Below are 22,057 nucleotides of genomic sequence, written 5' to 3'. Positions count from 1 at the left end.
TTAAGCAAATGCAGAGCTCTTCCTAGCTACCAATTTCAGCTCATCAAGGGGAAACAAAATTCTCAATGGTTCTGCCTCTAGGCCTCCTCGCAGTTGGACATTTTGTAAACAATTCCCTAGAAAGGCCTCGAGAAGGCATTCTTACCAGATGCCACACACTGCCTCAAAAGATACCAGAAAATTGGTTCCAGAACCCATGCTGTTTACACAAGTAGCCAAGCTATGTCTAGCTGATGTCTCTTAACCTCCTGGACAAGCTCTTTCATCACCAGCAAGATAATGGCTCGCTTGTTTTGGCAACCAGGAATTAAACCTCCAAGGCTTCTGCCTCTGACTGCTGCTCCGTCCAAAAGACATGTGTACCGGTTAGCTTAGATGAAAAGTGAAACCACAGTTTTAACAGTAACATCTATTGACACTATAGCTGAAGCAGCACCTTATTGATTTTATTTGAACAGGTCTAAGTTACTGTAACAGAGTGGATTCTTGTAGTCATAGTACTTTTAATTCTTGACTATGATGTAATCAAAAAGCAAGCTCACAAGGTATGGTTTTGCAAGACACTATGTATAGTTGCACGTCTGTAGTTCTTTAATCCTCATTATTATTACCATTGCTGCTGTGTTGGACTTAAGTAACCATGTGTGAGGAACCGCTTTGTCGAAGCTGAGTGCAGAAGAAACACACCATCTGCTCTGAACTGCAGATTTCCCTCAGAATGCTTCAGTGTTCCACCGCTGTACGTTCCGGTCAGCCGGCTAACAAGAAAATCATATAATTTCCTTCAAGGCCACTTTCTATTTGTTGAGCAGTTGTCGTCATGCTTCACTGATTGGCATAACTATTTTAAAGTGATGATATCAGTGCTGTTGCTGGCTAAGAGGAAATTCATTAATCGCCAAACCATCTCATTTGTATTCTACTAGGGGCAGCCCTTTTGCACGTTGCACAGCTGCACCCACGAGCTGTAAAGTAACCGGTGCACTTAAAAATGCCCACACACTCCACCCTGGTGCACTTTACTGGGTTAAAAAGAGCCCTTTTAGTTTCGTCACACTGCATTTTTCAGCGTTTAATGTTTGTTTGTTTATTTATTGAAGAAATGCTGGTCGTCACTGAAGAATACATTATTTTATTTCAAATAAAATGGTTACAGTTATCCGACTCTTAAATAGGTCAGCAATATGCAAAAATGAAACATTTGCTCAAAAAGACAGGAAGATGCTGCAGAAAATTGCTATGAGTGATCAAAAATGCCTTTTTATATATGCGCTCCTGCAAGAGCAAAAAAAAAAAGGTAAAGAATTTTTCATACAGAGAACTGGAGGTTAGTTACTAAATGATGATGTTTCTCAACATTTTCAAAACACATCTTGCTGATAATTACCAAAAGTGCATCTGAATGTGTACCCAATTTTACTTCAACCTTCAGCTCTAACGCAAGCCAGGAATTGTCTGGCAAAACTGTTAGACACAAGAATTTAAAAATAAAAAGAAATATGCAGACATAAATAGAACTCGTTAGGTTTAGCAGAAGTACTTTGATTGACAGGAGATTTACATGTAAAACTAATGAAAACAATGACCATATTTGACTGATAAAGACTAGAGTTGGAAAACTGTAAATGCTGAATTTTATCATTGGACAAAAGGTTTAAACTTGACAGCATCTGAGTTCTTACTGTTCCTTTTTGAATGGAACAACAAAAGAGTAATTTTCTGTGACTGAGTGAATGGTATTAATGTAAAAAAAAATATCAGTTGAATTAGTTCTACAAGAAACTGAATTCATTTAGTTCTTGTGCAAAGTCATTTTGATTTGATCATCAAGCTGCCACTCAAATAAAGGCAGAATAAAAAACACTGTCCAACGCTGACTCAGTCTCAAAGACATCCTCCTGAAGTGCATGTTGTTAAAAGTTTAAAGAATGGGCTTCACGGCAGTTTTTAGTGCAGGAGGGCCATTTATTATTCAAAATTATCGATACAAAACGTGATATGATGCAATAAAGTGTGATAAGCACACTTTCTAATAGCGTGGTGTCAACTAAAGTATTTAATTCCAGTAAATATCTGTCGAATGCCTTGTAGATGAGTGGGTCGAATTGTTTGTTGCTATGAAGTAATGCAGTGAAGGGAGTTATTACAAAAAAAAATCATTATAGCAATTTGGTGAACAAGATGCTGTCTCTAAAAATGAACAAACTACTGTTTGTTAGTTTTGCTATTAAAAAAGGAACAATATTGTAAGAGGCTTTCAAACATAGTGTTGCCTTGTAATGAGGATCATATAATATTCGTTACCCTCATGTTCCCTGTGTCCTTGTGACGCTAAAGGTTCACTTAACATTTGCTCATGCAAAACAAGTCCTGTTTAATCCAGCTCTTCCTTGTGTGTGATGTTCTAATTTGCAGAACAAATCCTGTGTGCGTTTTATGTGATGCATTGAGTAAGGGAACATTTGTAGGACACATGGCCACAAACAGCCTAAGCAAGAGAACATGTGTCAGAATGATGGAAAAACTCTGAACCTGAGCGGGTTTTCTTCTCTCTGTTGTTGTTGTTGTTGGGTTGTTTCAATAGACTCATAATAAGCTGTGTGAACAGACATATGTATGTCTGTGACAAAATCTGGACAATGCCAAAAAATACATCTCTTTAAGCCTGATAAATTTTAAATGCACTGAATAAAATACCATAGTGCCGAACGTTATTTATATTCACTTATGATTACAATTTCTACGCTTCCAATTAAATATCAGGAAAGCTTGATTTATAAATGAATATTCATTTTTGGGCAAAAATAAATAAATAAATACAGTTACAGTTTATTTAGGAAGAGACAAACTGTAAATATTCTGGATAATAGGATTTTTTTTCTCAGTATATTGCAGTCAGTTTTATTAGATACTTTTTATATCTGACCCTGACAATTAGGAAAATAAGTATATTTAACATAAGTAGTCATCTGTAATATAAAGATTACCTTTAGCTTTCACACACCAGTTGATGGGGACCGAAAACAGTAGTGAAAAGGTATTTAAGATAGATATGCTTTAATACTTCATGCTTTAACGCTTCTTCATTGATTTGACAGCAGGATTTTCCATAGTCATTGCATCGGGTAGTTGTGGTAAAAGTTTATGTTCTTGCCGTAGGATAATTTCGAACAATATTTCCTCTCCACTCTTCAAAATGCTGTTCAAATAATGGAAATTTGGATTGTTTTGAGAGAAGATGGCTGCAGGAAAACAACTATTCTGTCAAACTTGTCCATATTACAAGCCAGAGCAATAATTTGATGCTTACACCACTTGGAACTGTGACAAACAAGGTTAGATGACCCACATTTTTCTTGGCACCAGCTACTGTATGGAGGCTGGTGAGGAAGATACAAATCTACAAAGCTCCAATGATTTTATTACTTCCATATATTTTAGGGATTTACGTTTCCATCTTTAGTCCATTCATACTGCAATCATGCTGTTGCTGTGACATTTGTATAATTTATTTGTATTGCTGTAAATCGTGCAATGTTACCAAAACTTCATTTTTTGTGCTGACTTATTTCAGCAAATCAATTCACATTATATGCAAAAACAACATGCTTAAAGCATTTATAAAAATACAATATGTAAGATTAAAATATTACATTAGATCCTAAAAAAAACATTTTAATACATAATAAATGTGGGCTACCACCTGCTATAAAAGTGCTATTTTCAAAAGGTGCCTTTAGTCTGACAATCCAGCTTCTCCAGAATGCATAATCTAATTTATTGAATATGACTGTATATGTTAACATACTGTCCCATCCCAAAGGGGACGTACAAATAAATTCCTGAAAACTTTAGCTAACAATGTAATGATGACTGAGATTAGATTAATGGCGAAAACCCATTAGAGACAAAATCTGCCTACTTCAACACTTTATCTGTGTGCTGTACCGTTACGGGCCAATAGTTTAAATGAAATACAATCTGTAATACATCAACTGTAACTTTCTGGAATTATTTAATTTGAGCATTTTATTAGAGTGCAGAAACTCTCAAAAAATATATTAAAATGTTAGAGCTTCCAGACAATTATTTGGCATAATCAATTTTTGCATTAATGGACACAAACAATACATTAAATAAATTAATTAATTAATTAAAAAAAAAAATATATATATATATATATATATATATATATATATATATATATATATATATATATATATATATAATCCTTTGCCAAAACCTTCCAGGGAACGCGCTGTAGTTTGAGTTTTATGGAATAACTGAATGCTTGGAAGGAGCTGACTTCCTTTCAGTGGTGAAAGGGAAAAAGCATTCATTACCTTTATTTGAATGCAGATGCAATGATGGACCTATTGTCTCAGAGGCAAGTCATTTAACCTCCCCTTGCCCTTTCCCCGTAGTTTGTCATTGCACAGTCATGAGACGGGTGCATTAGAGGGTAGCTCGAGGGATGAATGTCAAATAAAAGTCAATGGACAGAAATGAATAAAGATAGCAGTTCAAGATGAGTTTTTTCTACAATAGAGTTTGTGATTAGAAGGAATTATAAAGCACATGACAATTGTGGACATAATCACATGGAAAATACAGAGAACGATGATGAAGAGAAAGGAGAGAGAAGACAAAAGAACGGAACATTCGCAGAGGAAAACTTTCTAGCTCATTATGACGTACCTAAATGAGCAGATATTCTGAGCGCATAGCAGTAAACAATGACAGGCTTTCACTCCATTGTTACATTATGACACTTTCATTCCCAGTTATCAGCTTTGATTGAGATGATGTTGAGTTCTGCTATCATGACAACAGGAAAAATTATATTTTTTACAAATGAAAGTAAGTTGAAACCCTAAGCAGGAAAGGTGAACCCAGAGAAAAGGTCGAGGATAATGTACTCTATGTAAAAAAAACCCATATAATTGACATCTATATTGTTGAGTACATGTTGAGCTGTGGTGTTCTTTTACAACAGATATATTTTTATTGCAGAAAAAAAATCATACCAGCCAAGCTTGTCTGATGAACAAATTGTGTACGCTATTGTGTCAAATGATTAGTAAACCCATGTTGGAGCATTAATATTCCTGTAATGTTACACCAAAACACAATAGCTTGGTGCGGTTGCATTTTGTGTGTGTAAAGTAAGAGGAAATTTGCATACAGTGCCTTTTTTTTAGATAGAAATTTCTTGGTCATTTCCCTTTTTTCTTTAAGACAAGTTGGTTTTTATCACTTAAATTGTACAACTTATCATGTTGTTTCAAGAAGGGCAGCATCAGCAACAAACAATTATCAGTCCACTCAGTGAAGAGAAGCTGTAGGAGAATGAACACATTCATCATTGTTATCCTGTCTCCAACTAGTATCAGTTCACAAGAGCATGTGGGCTGAATTAATGTGAGTAGTGCTGTGGGTGTACTGTATTTGTGGGAAGAGATCCACAATGTATTAAATAAGCAGTTTCAGAAGAGAAGAGGTGCAACTTTCTCGGCGTGCATTTAAAGATTATTTTGTTTATTCAGTATGTTATTTTGATAACTAGGTTTAACTTTAAAAAATGAGAAAAAGAGAGTTTTGGGAGGTTGTTAAATGAAAACAAACTTGTGAATTATTCATCATCATCACAGCAATGATGCAATAGGATCATGCAAAGGAAAATACCCTTGGTTAGAATCTCAGCCCCCTCACATCTCACATCCTGGTGTATCAGAAAACTGGAATGGGATCAGTAGTTACCCGAAAGAGTTGAGGAGAAGCCTGAGGCTATACTTTCAAGAGAAACCAAAGTGTTGTCTGAAACCACTCCAACAGGCACAGCCTTTGATATTTAATGTTTTGAGTTTCTTTATTTTTCTATCATCCATCTTGCATCATTATTATTATTTTTTTTTTCATAGAATTCAGATTTTTACAAAAATAAATGTATGCCCGGTGTTGTCTTACTTCTGGATTACTCACACTTGACAGTATCAGATTTAGCAGGCAAGTGCATAAATCAGCTATTTCATCACAATCATAACCAAATTTTACAAAAAGGTCATCTCAAATTTTGCCATCACGTATTGTGTCAAAGAAATTACAAACAAATCATTCTAGCACATTTTGATGCTCGATCTCTTGAGTTTTGGTATGTGAATTTTCTTATCATAATCATTAAGAAGAAGATGTAGAGTTGTGAGGGGGTTAGTGCACCTATTGGTTATTGGGAGAGAGATAGGCTTTTATCAAAAGCATATTTATGGCATGCTTTTGTAAAAAATGAAAGCATGTCAGACTTAAACAGTAGGGTGTAAATACTAATCTTCAGACAGGTTTTCTGATGTTTGAGAGGGTAGTGATACACTTAATCCCTCTGTCCTTTGAAGCATTTCAGTCTTTAAAGATATTTGTACACCTGTAATTTCACTCCGATCAAAGAGCACTGAGTGAACTATTCACCACATTACTGGAAAACTAACAAATACCACTCACCAAAACATTTTTCATCTCAAAATGTGGATTTCTTTTGTAGCTCAGTCATGAACAGTGGTTAAAAAAAATCCACCTTTCGGTAACAGCGTTTATATGTAAGGAAAAAACAAAAAACTTTGATAGAACACAAATAGAAACTATCCATTGGTTGTACTCAAATAAAGTCGACATTTTTCGAAATTTATCACCTCCACATGGAGGCATGGGAAGTTATATAAACTATATAAATACAAAACACAAATTGTTATTAATGGGAGGGTACAACTATGTTGTCCAACCTGTTGCCTAGTGAATATTATCGAAATAATGAAGCTAAGTTTTACACTTAATCCAATGACTGCTCAAATCTCTCCACTTAATTATGAAAAAAACTGATCTTGTTTTCAAAAAATCCTTCAATCATATGAATCGAACCTTATTTATTTTCTACCTGCAGCCCAACTTTGAGAATAAACCTTCCTGCATGTAATGAAAACATTAGAATAAACATTTTCTTTACATACTCTGTATGTGTAGGGGAAAATAGCAAGATGTGAATTCAGAGTTATAAAAAGGATGTAAAGAGAGGCATTACAAATAAATGAAAGAGCAGGTCATGTGATAGGTGTCACATAAAGTGTGATGGAATATATGCTGTATACATGTATTTAATTGTATGAACCCACATTACCTTCAAGGTCTTTGCTGCTTTATGTAGTAGTCTGTATTCAAAAGCTCACAATGGCTCTAAGATACACATTCAGCATTTATTGTGTCATTAAAATGTATATGCTATGGGCAAGGTCACTTGTTTTTAAATATTGCTTCAAAGAGGTCATGAAAAACCCTCAGTCAGGGTCATTAAAATTTAATCAAGTCCCAATTCTTACAGGCACCACAAAAATGTAATTAACCCCTACGTACAGCCACATAAATAGCCACAACACAAATGTGATGCCGTTATGAATCTTTTCATTTGAGTTGTTTGTGATGGGAGATTCCTGCCTTAGGTAAGTTGTGGTCATGACCATGGGCTAGAGGTAAATGCGTGTCCTAATATTCAGACTGTCATTGCCAGAATAAAATATGTTGGCCATTTTTATTGTTTAATGAAAACGTGCATGATCAAATCAGCTCCAGATAATTACTATTGTATGTGTGTGTCTTTTTTGTTTGTTTGTTTGTTTTCTTTTTTTTTACTGACATTTCTTTAATTTTGCCCCCCTTAAAAGATATTATAATAAACATTTGTGCAGATAGTGGATTCACCCATCACATTCACACTTCAGGTCGATCCGTCTCGTTTCAATCAGGTCTAACAATGAAGAATGCTGTGGCAAGGTGTGGGAGTGAAACAAGTACTGCTCTGAAAGTCTTCTATGGCCTGCTGATCATGTTCACACTCATCATCTATGGGAACTCCTACCTCCAAAGCTTCACTCCCATATTCAAACATGTGCACTGAATAATTTCATGTTGAGATAGGACTGCTTGGATTTGTGAAACAATAACAACCTAAAATGTTTTTTTTTTCTCTAGATAATGAACTGTGGGGATAAATAATCAGAAAGTGACCAAACCTCACATAGTTTTGTTTATCTGTAGTTATTTTTGTCACTCCTTTCTTTCTCCATCAGTTGTTGTTTTGACCCCTATTAGGACCAGAATATAAGAGACTGGGAAACCTGATTGAACAACGACAACAACAACAACAAAAAAAACCTCTCAGTGACTGCCTCCCCATAAACATTATTTAAAGGAGTCACATGAAGAAATTTTCTTACAAGAAACTACTACTACCACTGGAAAATTTCTTTCCAGTGTTCAAAGTCAATAAATGTTTGAGACAAAATGTCCGGTGGCAACCAGCTCCAAGAAAAACTACAAAAGTACAAAGTGGTGAAGGAGCAAAATGAACAACACCCAAAACTGAATCCCTTCCCCGTGGAGTTTTGGAAAATCATCAGCATCATCAGCAGTCACTAATCTTTAAAACCCTAATCTCACAAATATACTTGACCTGAGAATAATCTTTAACGGCAACTGTTAAACCAATGTATTGATCCTCCTCAAATCTTCTTCTGTCCAGCTGCATTTTAGGAATTAGGACATTCAGAGATGATCCCTAAAACCAAGGCTGCTTCACTAATACTGGGTAGGTGCCTCTGTTAGATGCAAAACAACTTTGAAGTGTCAGACCTTAGAAAGGGGACTCTGATAGACAATGTTGGCCCTGTGATTTGTTGGATAGGATCTGTTTTGTTTGGGCTTGATACCTACAAAAACTATCTGATCAGAGACAAGGGGACTTTCCCCATTGTCTTAAAATTATTAGGATTCTTTTGTTGTTGCATTTGTATTCTTTATGTTTTTATCTTGCCATGCCATTTTTGCCCAGTTCCTGTTACTGCATTTCTGCAGATGTTACTCTGTATTCTTTTGTGAGCTCCTGAATGGGTGTTTACTTTGAGAATAATGTGTCTAGGAGCAGCCTGGGAAGGTTCTCTACTGAACCATTTCACCTCAAGTTTTGAATAAAAGTTCTCAATAATATATTTCTAAGACTTTTTTCATAATCTGTTCTTGATTATTCTTTTAGATCAGCACATAATATGTTGCCTTTTAAGACTTTTTAGGCCACTTCAGATTGCCTGACTCTTTCAGTTTAGATGATCTATTGATTCTAATGGACTGGCAATGGTCAGACCTTGGTGTGACTAATGGAACAAATGGAAGAAAAAAAACAAAAACATTGCTTGATCACAGGTTAGTCACGATTTACGAATGGAGGCAAACAATGCTTTAGTCGGATTTTAAATTTTTTTTTTTAAATTACAGAATGGATTATAGAATAAATGTTAAAGAGAACCTTATTTCTTTCTTGGAACTACACTCTGTCATATTTCTTGAACTGATACCGTCACACTTATGTAATGTTTACCATGCTTTTATTTTTATTATTTGAACTAGAGGTGTTCCTCGTGACTTTGCAGTTTCAGAAACTAAAGTATTCTCCCTTTACTTGAGTGCAACTCCCTTTGGTACAAACATTTGATTTTAAAAGTGTGACATTTTCCCTCTCACCTTTCAAAGCAACTTCTGGGAAAGCTAACAATAAAAGAAAATTACACAAATATTTACTGCTGCACATACACTAATTTTGTTTAGGTTTGGGCTACTCATTTACATCTATTAGATTATCCTAACACTGACTGATGCAGCAGTTTGTTTTGTTGCAGTGACTCACCAACTAGGGAATTCTCTTTCATGACTCAGGTGCAGGCGATGCTTTTAAGCACTCAGCGCCATGTCCTCTCATCGCTGTGTCTTACCCGTGTCCAACTGTGATATGTAGTTGGGCCTGTTAACCATGCTGCGCAGAAATGCTCTTTTGATGAAGGCAATGCTCTCATTAACCTTTTTTTTTTTCCCCCAAGGTGTGATGTTGTGATGTTTTGACCTGCAGGCCACCAGATGATGTTCAATCAGGTAGGTCCACCTTTTTTTCTGGAATTAGTCCCATTGTCTAATCTATGCATATCTCATCTGTTTTTTCTTTTAAATTTTGCCTATGTGTTTTACAGTCTTTGTCTTATGGGTTGCTTTACTTTGCTTAAATGTTTTCCTTTATCTGGCTTGTTGTTTTTTTTTAGTTTTGTTCTGTTTCTAATTGTCTCAAATGACTGACAAATTAGCAAACAAACTTTTCCTGGACCTTTTCAAACTTGATATGACAGTTTTGTTTTTATGTTTGATTATTATTTCAATCTGGAGAAACTCACACAGAAAAAAAGACATCAGTTAGAAAGATTTATTAGACTGTGTTCTTCTTGGCACTCGGGCCTGGCTGAGGACGTTCATGCTGAGTATCATCAAGCGATTTTATGATCGGCTCGGGCCAGAGCTCAGGGTAGTCTTCTCCCCCGGGTCCGGACACTGGTGGTGGAGAAGAGCCTAGGAAGGAGGGAGTTCGAAGGTGCTCATCAGGAGGAGGGTGGAGATGGAGGTGGGTCAAAGCGCGGCTGAAAAGCTGATTGTTGGTACTTTTGAAGGAACTCCTGCGAGGTGACTGGCTGGAGAGGCTGCACTCCGGTGATTGTTGATTGAAGCGTGGGCGTGGCAATAGAAGAGGCCGGCGAGCCGATTGGAGTCTTCCCAGCTTGAATTCACGCTTAAAGCTTCCATTATGGTTTTTTGTTTTGTTTTCTTCTTCTTTATTTTTTTTCTGTCAATTTAAATGTTCACAGTTAAAAAAAATATTTCAATTTACCCAACATGTTGACAAAACAAGGAAACATTTAGTTTGATTTCATGTCAGTGCCAAATTGTCCCAGAAAAGCACATTCGTCCTTTTTATAGAGTACATAGATATCAGGTTTAATATATGCACACATCTGTGTTGGTATGCCAAGTAAAAACACAGTAAAATGTGTTTAAATGTTGGTTGTAACTTCATATTGTAAAAAACTACAAAGCATAGTAATACTTTCACAAGTCACTTAAAACTTAATGTGAGCATTTTAGAACACAGTTGTTTTTGGAACGGCTGTGGGGTACTTTCTGTACTTTCTGTTAAAAAATGCTCAGATAAGCAAGGAAGACACAAAATTGAGCTAAAAAAAAACCCCAGAAAAAACTGGATACTGACACCATCACAAGCCTGCCTATTTTTTTCTACGCAAGTGACTCAACACATTGATTTCATCAAAACAAGATGGCAAGCGAGTACATTCTGAGCCTGAATTGGTTCGCGGATCGTCGGCAGACAAATTTGTCAGTGTGCAGGAATCTGTACATGCTCATGCAACCAAATCCAGGGGAAAGAGAAAGAGCGATGCATGGCCTCGCTCAGTCTCTATTGATCTTCTCCCTAGATGAGGGCAAGGTGAAGGACACAGTCATCAAATGAATATCAGGAAGACGGCTGGAAGTGGTGGAGGATGATGACAGATAGGGGTAAAGTGTTGCAGGAGGTGAAGCAAGTGGTGATTGTGCAAAATAACAGAGGGAGATGTGAAACCGCATATGCAGAGGGAAAATAGTCATCTTAAAATAAAACATCACAATCCTAGATGAAATGTGACAGGAATGTGTTTTGGTTAAATCTCCATGTTCGCCACTGGTTTAAGTTATAAAGGTTCCTAGCTTTGTTTAAGCCCAAACAGGAATTATTAAACCCACCCGAACATCTACACCAACAAAAGTGGACTTTATTGATGGTAAAGGCTCATCTTTACACTCCAGAGTGTCGGGGCATCAATGAAAATACATCACAGAAAGGAAGCAGTCAACTTCAGCCTCCACATTGACAATAAATCTAAGGGCAAGGGGCCTTGTAGGATATGTGAAAAAACCTTGTTCTCGCTGATGAGAAAGGTACGTGACGCAAAAGGACACTCCATCTAAAACAGGCTTCTGCCAATACAGAATTGGAAGAGATGGAGCAGCAGGAGAAGGGAGAGGAGGAGAGGATATGAGAAGAACAGATGAGCAGTTGTCTTCACAGCAGAATTATTTTCTGTAAAGCCGTAAAGACTTGGAGAACACAGTTGGGCCTAAAGAAGGGATTTAAAAAGGTATGGGGAGCTGTACAATTGAGAAACAGGCCGAGGTGTAGAAAAATAAAATTTTAAGAAATGAGTAACTGCAGGAGAAATCACTCCTCCTATTGCAGATATAACAAGGTAGAAAGGGTGCTGGGAATAACCTGCGCAATGAATTTCTTTTGGTTTGAGCTCTGCAGGCAATCCAAGACTTTCCTGACCTCTTCATGTCTTGCCTGACTATTGTATTTATTATAGTGTTTTAAGCCACTTCTAGCTGTTTCTCTTCGCCAAAGCCTGGCAAACATATCTTAAAAGCACACTGATGATAAATTCTGTAATATTTACAGTTTGCTCAGTAATTTGATAATTAAACAGCCATGGGTGAGGTTATGGAAAGATAAGTCTAGAAGCAAAGTAAATGTTACAATAAACATTCAGCAAGGCAAAATTTTCAGATTTTCTATTTTGAGAAAAAAAAAATTAAGTCTAATTAAATGTAAATGTTTTATGTAGCAAAAAATAAAGAAATGCAACAAAATACCATCAAATATATTTCTCTAATTTGTCCAAAGCACTCGCTTGTCAATGCTTGTTAATTATAAGGGTTCTGAGAATTGTTACTTTCTTCTTATTTTTCTTATATTTTTGAAGCAGTATTGTCTGCAAGAAACACAACTTCAAGTTCAAATGAAGCAGTGCAGCTGAGTTTTGGGTCAAATTAGCAGTCACTAAATATTTGTTGTAGTCAAGATCCTTCTTTAAATATTTTCCCTGTGCACTAGATTTTTTTAACAAAAACTTTGTAGACCTTTTGCACCAAAATGCAACCAACATGTCAAAGGATAGTTTTATTGTGCCTGCGGTATTTCAATAGTTATTGTAAATTATGATACTGGTTTACTCCAATTGCAAATCATCTGTTGATATGTGTTTTGTCTTATGACTTTTTTAATACTGTTTCTGGCAACAGAAATAAAGGAACTACAACATATAGTACACCAAACATCAGGATTCTTATCTAAATTGTAAGTAATTAAAATAGTTACCTCAAAGGACATGTGAAGTTGTTTATAAATTAAACTTCATTCAAAAACTCTCCAAAGTACTCCTTTTGTGACTCTTTCCAGGAGAAAGATGGTGAGAAGCGGATTCTCCACCTTGGAGCCATTTTGCAGCAGTCATGTCACAAAGCTCCCTGGGCATCCTGTGATTTGTAATTTGTAATTACAAGGATTGATTAAAATGACCCTAGTGGGTTACCGTTTATAAAAAGCCTGAAATCCAATTACTAAACTGTTGATGCCTTTACTGTCACATTGTGAATCTGCAATAAATATCTGGGAGAAGACACACAACTATTTATTCCAGAGGTAAGAGGTGAATAAAAGATGGTTCATTTCTATGCATCTCCAAAATCATCATGTATGCACTCAAAATACACACTAATAGTGCCTGGATCTTTGGTTGTTGAGTTTGTTTTGGGTTTTGTTATTTGTGTTCCTTAGTTTCTTATATCTATTAATTATGCCCTGTTTCTATTTTCACTTCAGCTCATTTTTAGTAATTCTAGTTATGTTTATCTCTTGTGTCTAGTCATTTCTTTCTTTGTGTAGTTATTTTGTTAGATTTATTTCCTAGGTCCCAGTGTACTCTCACATGCCCCCAGGTGTCAGGGGACATGTGAGACTGCCTCCACTCTCTTCAGACTGCCTCCACTCTCTCCCCACACCTGCAATCAGTTAGCTCATCAGCCCAGGCCCAGGTTTGAGCATTCAACCTCCCAGTACTTAAGCACTTCTTTCTCAGTCATTCCCTTCTGGTTCCTTCCAATATTTTCCAGTTTTACCATGTGCTCTCCTCATGTCTCCTTACTGGGGTTTTCCCCTTGGATTTATGGTTTGTGTTCTGCTCTGGCTCCCTGTGTTTTTTTGTAGGTTTTGTTCCTTATTTTCATTAAATATCTTCATCTACTCCACACCTCTGCAGTTCTGCATATGGGTCCACACCAACCACCATTCAGCAATCATGACAAATAGGGTAATAAAAGCAGGATTTAATTGTCTTCTGCCATAGTAAAACCTCTGCCTTACTTACCCTTTTTAAGCAAGAAGAGACAGAATAATGCCATTGCCATTCTCTTCACAAAGCAATATGGAAGTGAGGAAATGGCAGCCAACACATCTGCTTCTCAATAAATCTCAAAATGTTGATCCTTTAACTTTTTTATCACATCCTGTACTACATGCTGTTTCAACAGCCTCTCAGTTTGGTGTCAGGCTGACTTGCCCTAATTTATATAATGAACCCCTTTCCTCTGTGTGAGAGAATGGACATCAGATGTAATTACACCCCCTCCCTTTTCTGTTTGTTTATTTGCTTCCATTTTTCTTATCCTGGCAGTGCTCTTAAGCTCCACTTATCTTACTGAGATGCACTGGACTGCAGTGACAACGCTTCGCCACCAGTGGGCACATAGAGCACAGTGAGCAGCACTCCTGACGCAGCGAGCCAACGGCAATTAAGCATAGCAACGGCTGGTCAGTGAAGGCGCTCACTGTCGCTCTCATGTTTCCACAGGTAAATGTCAATTAGCGCTGCTGTTTATGTCTCTTGTGGAGAAGGTGGGCTAGGGCGGAGTAGCGAGATATATATGTGGAAGTGTTTAGTTAATTATTTGACTTGTATTGTAAATATTTGTTCTTTGACTTATGTCGTAAATATTTATTTGTGAGCGAGCCAACGGCAATTAAGCATAGCAACGGCTGGTCAGTGAAGGCGCTCACTGTCGCTCTCATGTTTCCACAGCAATTGTCAAAATAAAAGAACCTGCGCAACACCACACTGATTTATTATTAAGTGTGCAACAAAAATTGGTGGCCCGTACGGGGATCAGCGGTGTTTCAGGGAAGAGAGAGGAGATTGTGACACACCAGCGATGGAGTTGGAGCAACTGCAAGACCAGTTGAGCGAGGCCCTGGTGCGGTTGAAAGTGGACCAGCTACAAGAGGTGTGTTCATATGGAAAAGTCTCAACAGAAAATCAGACCAGAAAGCACAAGCTGATCAGACTAATAGATGCAGCTGTAGATACAGCTATGTAGAGTGAGGAAGAGGATGTAGCTCGTGAATTCCTCAGCAGATTAATATCAAAAGCTAAAGAAGTGAGCGAATATGAGATGTCACAGATGGTTGATGATACTGTGAATCAGGATAATGCTGCTCTTATAGGTTTGCAAGAACAGTATGCAGAATTACAGCTAAGTTTCCAGGCTGCAACAAAGAAATTAGAGGGAGAAATGGCAAAATTGGAAAACAAAGTGAAAAAACAGGAAACATCACCACTTCCAACACCACCTGCCAACCCCTTTGCAACACGTCCACCAGAAGTTACAATAAGAAGAGAGTTTAAAATTAATGGCCAAATTGGAGAAAGAGGTCAGAGAGACAAACTGTCCTATTCAAACCTGATCCATCAGATTGAAATGGGCCTAAAAAGAAATCACAGTGAAGCGGAGATCATAGAGGCTGTGGTCAGAGCTATCAGCCCAGGTTTACCCCTCCGTGATATGCTAGAGATCAAAACAGACCTTACTATTGCACAGCTGCGTACAATATTGAAGGGACATTACAAGGAAGATAGCTCCACTGACCTGTACCATCGTCTAATTAACATTACGCAGGACAGTAATGAGTCTCCACAAAATTTCTTGTTTAGAGCAATAGAGTTAAAAGAAAGATTGCTCGCTGCATCTAGAGAACCTGGTTCAGAAGGGGATTATGGCCCAGAACTGATTCAAAAGAAGTTTCTGAGAGCAGTAGGAACAGGACTTATTAATGATAATGTTAAACACCAGCTCAAGAACTTCCTGGATGATCTGGCAGTTACAGATGATGTACTGATAGCAAAGACTAATGAAGCAGCCAGCATTGAATGGGAAAGGCAACAGAAGTTTAGGAGAAACAATAAAGATCTGAAAGTGAGGGAGGTTAGAGCAGAAGCACAGTCAGCTCCCAAAACAACAATTGGAGCAATTTGGGAGCAAGAACAGCCATCTTCCACTGGGATAAAGAATAAAACTGGAAAAGTGCAATCATCTGCCTCTCACACAGAAACTGAGCTCTTAGACGCCATCAGACAACTTAAAAGTGAGATGCAAGACATCAGGAGACTGGTTAATGACTCTCATTTACCTTTGTCCAAGTCAAGACCAAGTCGGAGACGTGGCTGTAAACACTGTCAGGACAACAATAGAGGAGAGTTTTGTGACCATTGCTTCAAATGTGGACAAAGTGGGCATCTATCACGTGGGTGTAGGTTTGTTAAAAACACATCAGATAGGCCCGGAGAAGCAGATATGTCTGTGAGCAGTGTGACATCTGTACCAGCAACAGGAGATGACAAAAGGGAAAGTGACCAAACAGAAAGTGGACACAAGCTTACCACTGACATCACACACCATTCAGAACCTAAGTGTATGGAAGCAGTGAGATACGCATCATCTGAGTGGAATGAGAGTGTTAGTGTCAACCTCCTCTCTCCTTCACAAAGAGACAAACTGCTCAACTTGATTGGAAAGAAGTGTACCATTAGTTGCCTGCTGGATGGAGTGGAAACCAGAGCTCTATGGGATACTGGATCACAGGTCTGCCTCATGAGTGAAAAATGGAGAAAGCAGAATCTCCCCGATGTTACTATCAGAAGCCTCACTGAAATTATTGGACCTGGAATATTGGATGGAAGAGCAGTGAATAAGACACCAATCCCTTTTATTGGCTGGGTTGAGGTAAAATTTAAATTACCATCAGTGAGTCAAACACAGCTAGAGCTCTGGGTGCCAGTTCTAGTTGCTGAAGAGGATGCGGTGGGAGAAGAACCAATCATTGGTTACAATGTGATTGAATACCTATTAAAAATGGGTGTAGATCCTCCCCCCATCATTACAGAAGCTGTCAGTACAGCATTTTCTATTGAAAGTAAGAAGGCAGAGGTATTTCTAAAAGTCATGAGAAATATGAATGGGGAACAGGGCATTAGTACTGTTAAAGCATCAGGAGAAAATCTCATCATCCCAGCTGGCCAGATGAAGATGGTGAAGTGCAGTACACGAGCTGGTCTGCTCGCAGGTCAGCAAGGAGTCCTGTTTGAACCTCTGTCACAGTCACAGCTACCAGAAGGACTAAGGGTTAAAGAAGGAATAGTGTGCTTACAACAGAGTTCCTGGTCCTGCTTCAGAATCCCAGTGAACAATGATACTGCTCATGATATCGTTTTACCCTCCAAAAGTAAAGTGGGTCAAATCCAAGCAGTAAAAGCAATGTATGTGGCACCAACAGAAGTAAATGAAATGGAGACACCAAATTTTATTTGTGGAAAGGGAACTTCAATGGGATCAGAGAGCAAAGGGGAAGAAAAGGAGAACCAAAGCAGGGCTGAAAGTGAAAATCGATGGGATCCACCAGTTCCCATCAGCCACCTTTCCCCAGCACAACAGCAGTTGGTTAAACAACTACTTCGAGAGGAGTGTGCAGCCTTCTCTCGTGATGATTATGATGTTGGAACCATCCCCTCACTGCAGCTCAAAATCCGGTTACAAGATCCCACACCAGTGACTAGAACATATATATATCTGTTCCAAAACCACTGCACAACGAGGTGAAAGAATATCTTGAAGATTTGTTAAATAGGGGCTGGATAACAAAGTCTAAGTCAAACTACTCTAGCCCGATAGTCTGTGTGCGTAAAAGGGATGGTAGTCTCAGACTGTGCTGTGACTACAGAGAGTTGAATAAGAAGTCTCTACCAGACCGTCATCCCATTCCCCGCATACAGGACATGCTAAACAGCCTGATTGGAAGTTCTTGGTTTTCTGTCCTTGACCAGGGAAAAGCTTTCATCAGGGCTTCCTGGAAGAATCAAGTCGGCCGCTCACTGCATTTATCACGCCATGGGGTCTGTATGAATGGGTGAGAATACCATTTGGATTATCATCAGCACCAGCAGAGTTTCAGAGGTCCATGGAAGAGTGCCTGGCTGGGCTACGTGATGAGGTGTGTTTGCCTTACCTGGATGATAATTTGGTGCACTCTAAAACATTTGAAGACCACTTGAATCATCTTAGAAATGTATTGCAGCGTTATCAGGAAACAGGAGTTAAGCTGACACCGAGGAAATGTCACATCTTCAAGAACCAAGTGAGATTTCTTGGAAAGCTGGTCACAAAAGATGGATACACAGTGGATCCTGCAGATATTGCTCCTGTACAGGCTTTGAGAGAAAGAAAACCCTCCACAGTGGGAGAACTGAGAAAGTTATTGGGATTTGTCTCCTACTATCGCAGTTACATCCCAAACTTCTCCTGCATAGCTAAGCCTCTTTATGATCTTCTCTCCTCAAGCCCTGAGAAAAAGGGAAAAGGAAAACACAAAAAGCGAGGTGTAGGGAAACGAAATCAGAACAGTGGACAGTTACCATCATCACAGCCAATTATATGGTCAACAAGACATCAAGAGGTGCTTTGCCAGTTATTAGATTTTCTAGTGAAACCACCAGTATTGGGTTATCCAGACTTTGAACAGCCGTTCATTCTACATTGTGATGCTTCACAAGAAGGGCTTGGTGCTGTGCTTTACCAGAGACAGCAGGGAACTCTAGCAGTCATAGCATATGGATCCAGAACTCTAACACCCCCAGAAAAAAACTATCACCTTCATTCAGGGAAGCTGGAGTTCCTGGCTCTGAAGTGGGCCATATGTGAGAGGTTTAGAGATTATCTCTATTATGCACCACCATTTACAGTTTACACTGATAATAACCCTCTTACATATGTGCTTTCCACAGCTAAATTGAATGCAACCACTCATCGATGGGTTGCTGAACTGGCTGATTTCCAGTTTTCAATAAAGTATCGCCCAGGCAAAGTAAATGGAGATGCAGATGGCCTCTCCCGAATGTCACTCAGTATGGAGGAGTACATGCAAACCTGCACACAGATAGTACACCCAGAGGTGATGAACAGTGTTATTCAAGCAGTTGCTGTTCAGTTTCAGGAGTCTGAGCCATGGCTATGCCCAGCAACCATCAACAGTCTGGTCACAGAAGAATGTGATGCAGCTAACACACCAGTAAATGATATAAGTAGAGCAGCTCTTAGACAAGCTCAACAAGATGATCCAGTGATTAGTGAAGTATTGAGATGTGTTGGTGCACAGGAAAAGCCAAAACGTGGCTGGCACAAGGGCAACAGGAGGGTTGCTGCTCTAATGAGACAAAAACACAGACTATACATGGATGAAGATGGATTACTCCACCGCAAAACAGCGAGTCGCTCACAACTCCTTCTACCACAGAAGTATCATGCACTTGTTTTTAAGGAGCTTCATGAGGAGATGGGTCATCTTGGAGTTGAGAGGGTGTTGCATCTCGTCAGAGATCGCTTCTACTGGCCTAACATGCAAGGTGATGTCGAACACTATGTCACTCGTGTATGCAATTGTTTGAAAAGAAAACGGCCAAATAAATCAACTCGAGCCCCTCTTACCAACATCATCACTACATACCCATTTGAGTTAGTCTCCATTGATTTCTTACATCTGGAGAAATGCAGTGGTGGGTATGAGTACATCCTTGTAGTGATGGACCATTTCACACGGTTTGCCCAGGCTTATCCCTGCAAAAACAAAGCGGCCAGAACAGCTGCAGAGAAAATATTTGGGGATTTTGTTTTGAAGTTTGGTTTTCCCACAAAGCTGCATCATGACCAGGGAAAGGAGTTTGAAAACAAATTATTTGCATCACTAGAGAAGTATAGTGGGGTCAAGGGGTCAAGAACAACACCATACCATCCGCAGGGTAACGGTCAGGTTGAAAGGTTCAACAGGACACTGCTTGCTATGCTGAGGAGTCTGCCAGAAATTGAGAAAAAAGATTGGAAATCTTCTCTACCAAAAGTGGTCCATGCATACAATTGCACACGCAGTGAAGCTACTGGCTATGCTCCCTACTTCCTCTTATTTGGTCGTCAGCCCCGGCTCCCCATCGATCTCATGTTCGGTTTCAGCGAAAAGAACCAAAGCTCGTCTCACCAGGACTATGCAGAAAGATGGAGGACAAGGATGAGTGAAGCCTATCAGTTGGCATCCAAAACAGCCAGTAAGCAGGCGATGAGAGGGAAGACTCACTATGATAAGAAACTGCATGGAGGGGAGTTGAATCCAGGTTGCCGAGTGCTTGTTAGGAATTTGAATGAGAAGGGAGGACCAGGAAAATTAAGAGCATTCTGGGAAGATAAAGTGTACATTGTTAAAGAAAGAAAATATCAGGACAACCCTGTGTATGAAATTCACCCAGAAAGTGGAAAAGGGCGAATCAGGACCATCCACAGGAATCTGCTGCTTCCATGCGATTTCCTTTCAACAACAGAACCAAAAGTAACCACTCAACCTAAAAGACCCCAAAAAGAAAAAGAGGAGCAGAGACATGCAGATAGCTCAGATGATGAAGAAGACTGGGAAGCCATCATTCATGCACCTCTACAGCATCACAACATGGAGTCAGATCAACTCATCGAGAGTCAGCTGAGAGCGGAGGCACCAGAGTTCCACCCACACAACGAGGACATGCAAAGGGACTGCATAGCTGATGGTGGTGGACCAGTGCAGCAACCAACTCTTGGTGAGGACATGGATGGACTAGAAGAAGACTTTCATCCAGAGAACATGAACAGTGGAGATGAGTCTCACCAGTCAGCTGACAGTGACCCAGAAGAGACTGACACATCACCCCGCAGGGTGAGAAGGTATCCTTTTCGAACAAGAAAACCTATGTCAAGATTTAATTACCATAATCTGGGACAGCCTTTTATGTGATGTGAATAAGTTATAATGATTTGCATGGTTAACTACTTTTGATATGTTTTAGTTAGAATGGTATGGATATGAGTACCCAGGGTATCTGTTTTAGCATGTTTTGAAGGTAGAGTTTACTTGTAAGTTAAAGTACCTTACTCTCAGAAGAGATTGCAGATATTTACGCTACTGGCGGATCAAGTGGTGGATTGTCATCGTGCACAATGACGTCGACTGCAACAATGTGACATTAATAGGAGATCATCCTTCTAAAACCTAATTGGTTTAAAAAATGTTTTCTGCGGAATTCTTTCGTTCTGTTCGGCAGTGTCCTGAGATGTTATCCACCCCGAGAAAGTTAGACTTGGCATTACGACCATCGAATGTCTCCGAAATGATTCGCGAGATTGAGAGCACAGGCACTAGCCCAGGATTAAATTGTCAAATTCTCCTGAGCAATCTAGGTGACACTCAGTTATCTGAATGCAAAACAAAACCGACACTATGGCCCACGTTGTTATCACGGGTTTTGGACAAGTCATCCCAGGGTAGAGATCTGCGATCACGGAAATCTGACAAGCTCACCTCAGCGCTTGGTCTAATTCGGCAGAACATGGAGGTGCAGCATTACTGCATGATACAGAATAATCTGAGCATCCCTGAATCCAAACAGGCACAATTTGACGAGTGGAATAGTCGAGTAAATACATCAGACCCATTGCTACGAAACCTCGCCGCGCTGGAGGAAGAGTTGGGTGAGCTGGTGGAAAAGGCCATGAGTCTTGAGCATCGATTACACGACAGGCGCTACAGGGACAATATTACCCACATTCGACAAGATACCAGACACACACTCCACTCTTTCGAATTACGAGTGATCTGGTGCAAAACTGTGTCTGTGTGGTATTATGAGGGGGACACATGGGCCCTACCTTTAGACTACATCTTGCTTCTTCACAATAAGACATGTGATCTGATCTCATCCCTGTTACTATTACAGGGAGCCTCTGGCACCTGTTATGAGCTAGAAGCATACAATTTGGGTGTCCAATTTGTTACTGCACTAACTCAGCTTGCTGTCACTCACCCGAGCTATTTTGACCTCGCAAAGTCACTAGAGGGTCTTGTGATAGCTGAGGTATCACAAGATACCTCAGCTATCACAGACATATGACTGTGTCCAGTCATATTTCC

Source organism: Poecilia mexicana, unplaced genomic scaffold, assembly GCF_051168715.1.
Source record: "Poecilia mexicana isolate PSO_F unplaced genomic scaffold, ASM5116871v1 scaffold_3, whole genome shotgun sequence".
NCBI lineage: Eukaryota > Metazoa > Chordata > Actinopteri > Cyprinodontiformes > Poeciliidae > Poecilia > Poecilia mexicana.
Note: the sequence above shows the minus strand (reverse complement) of the source record.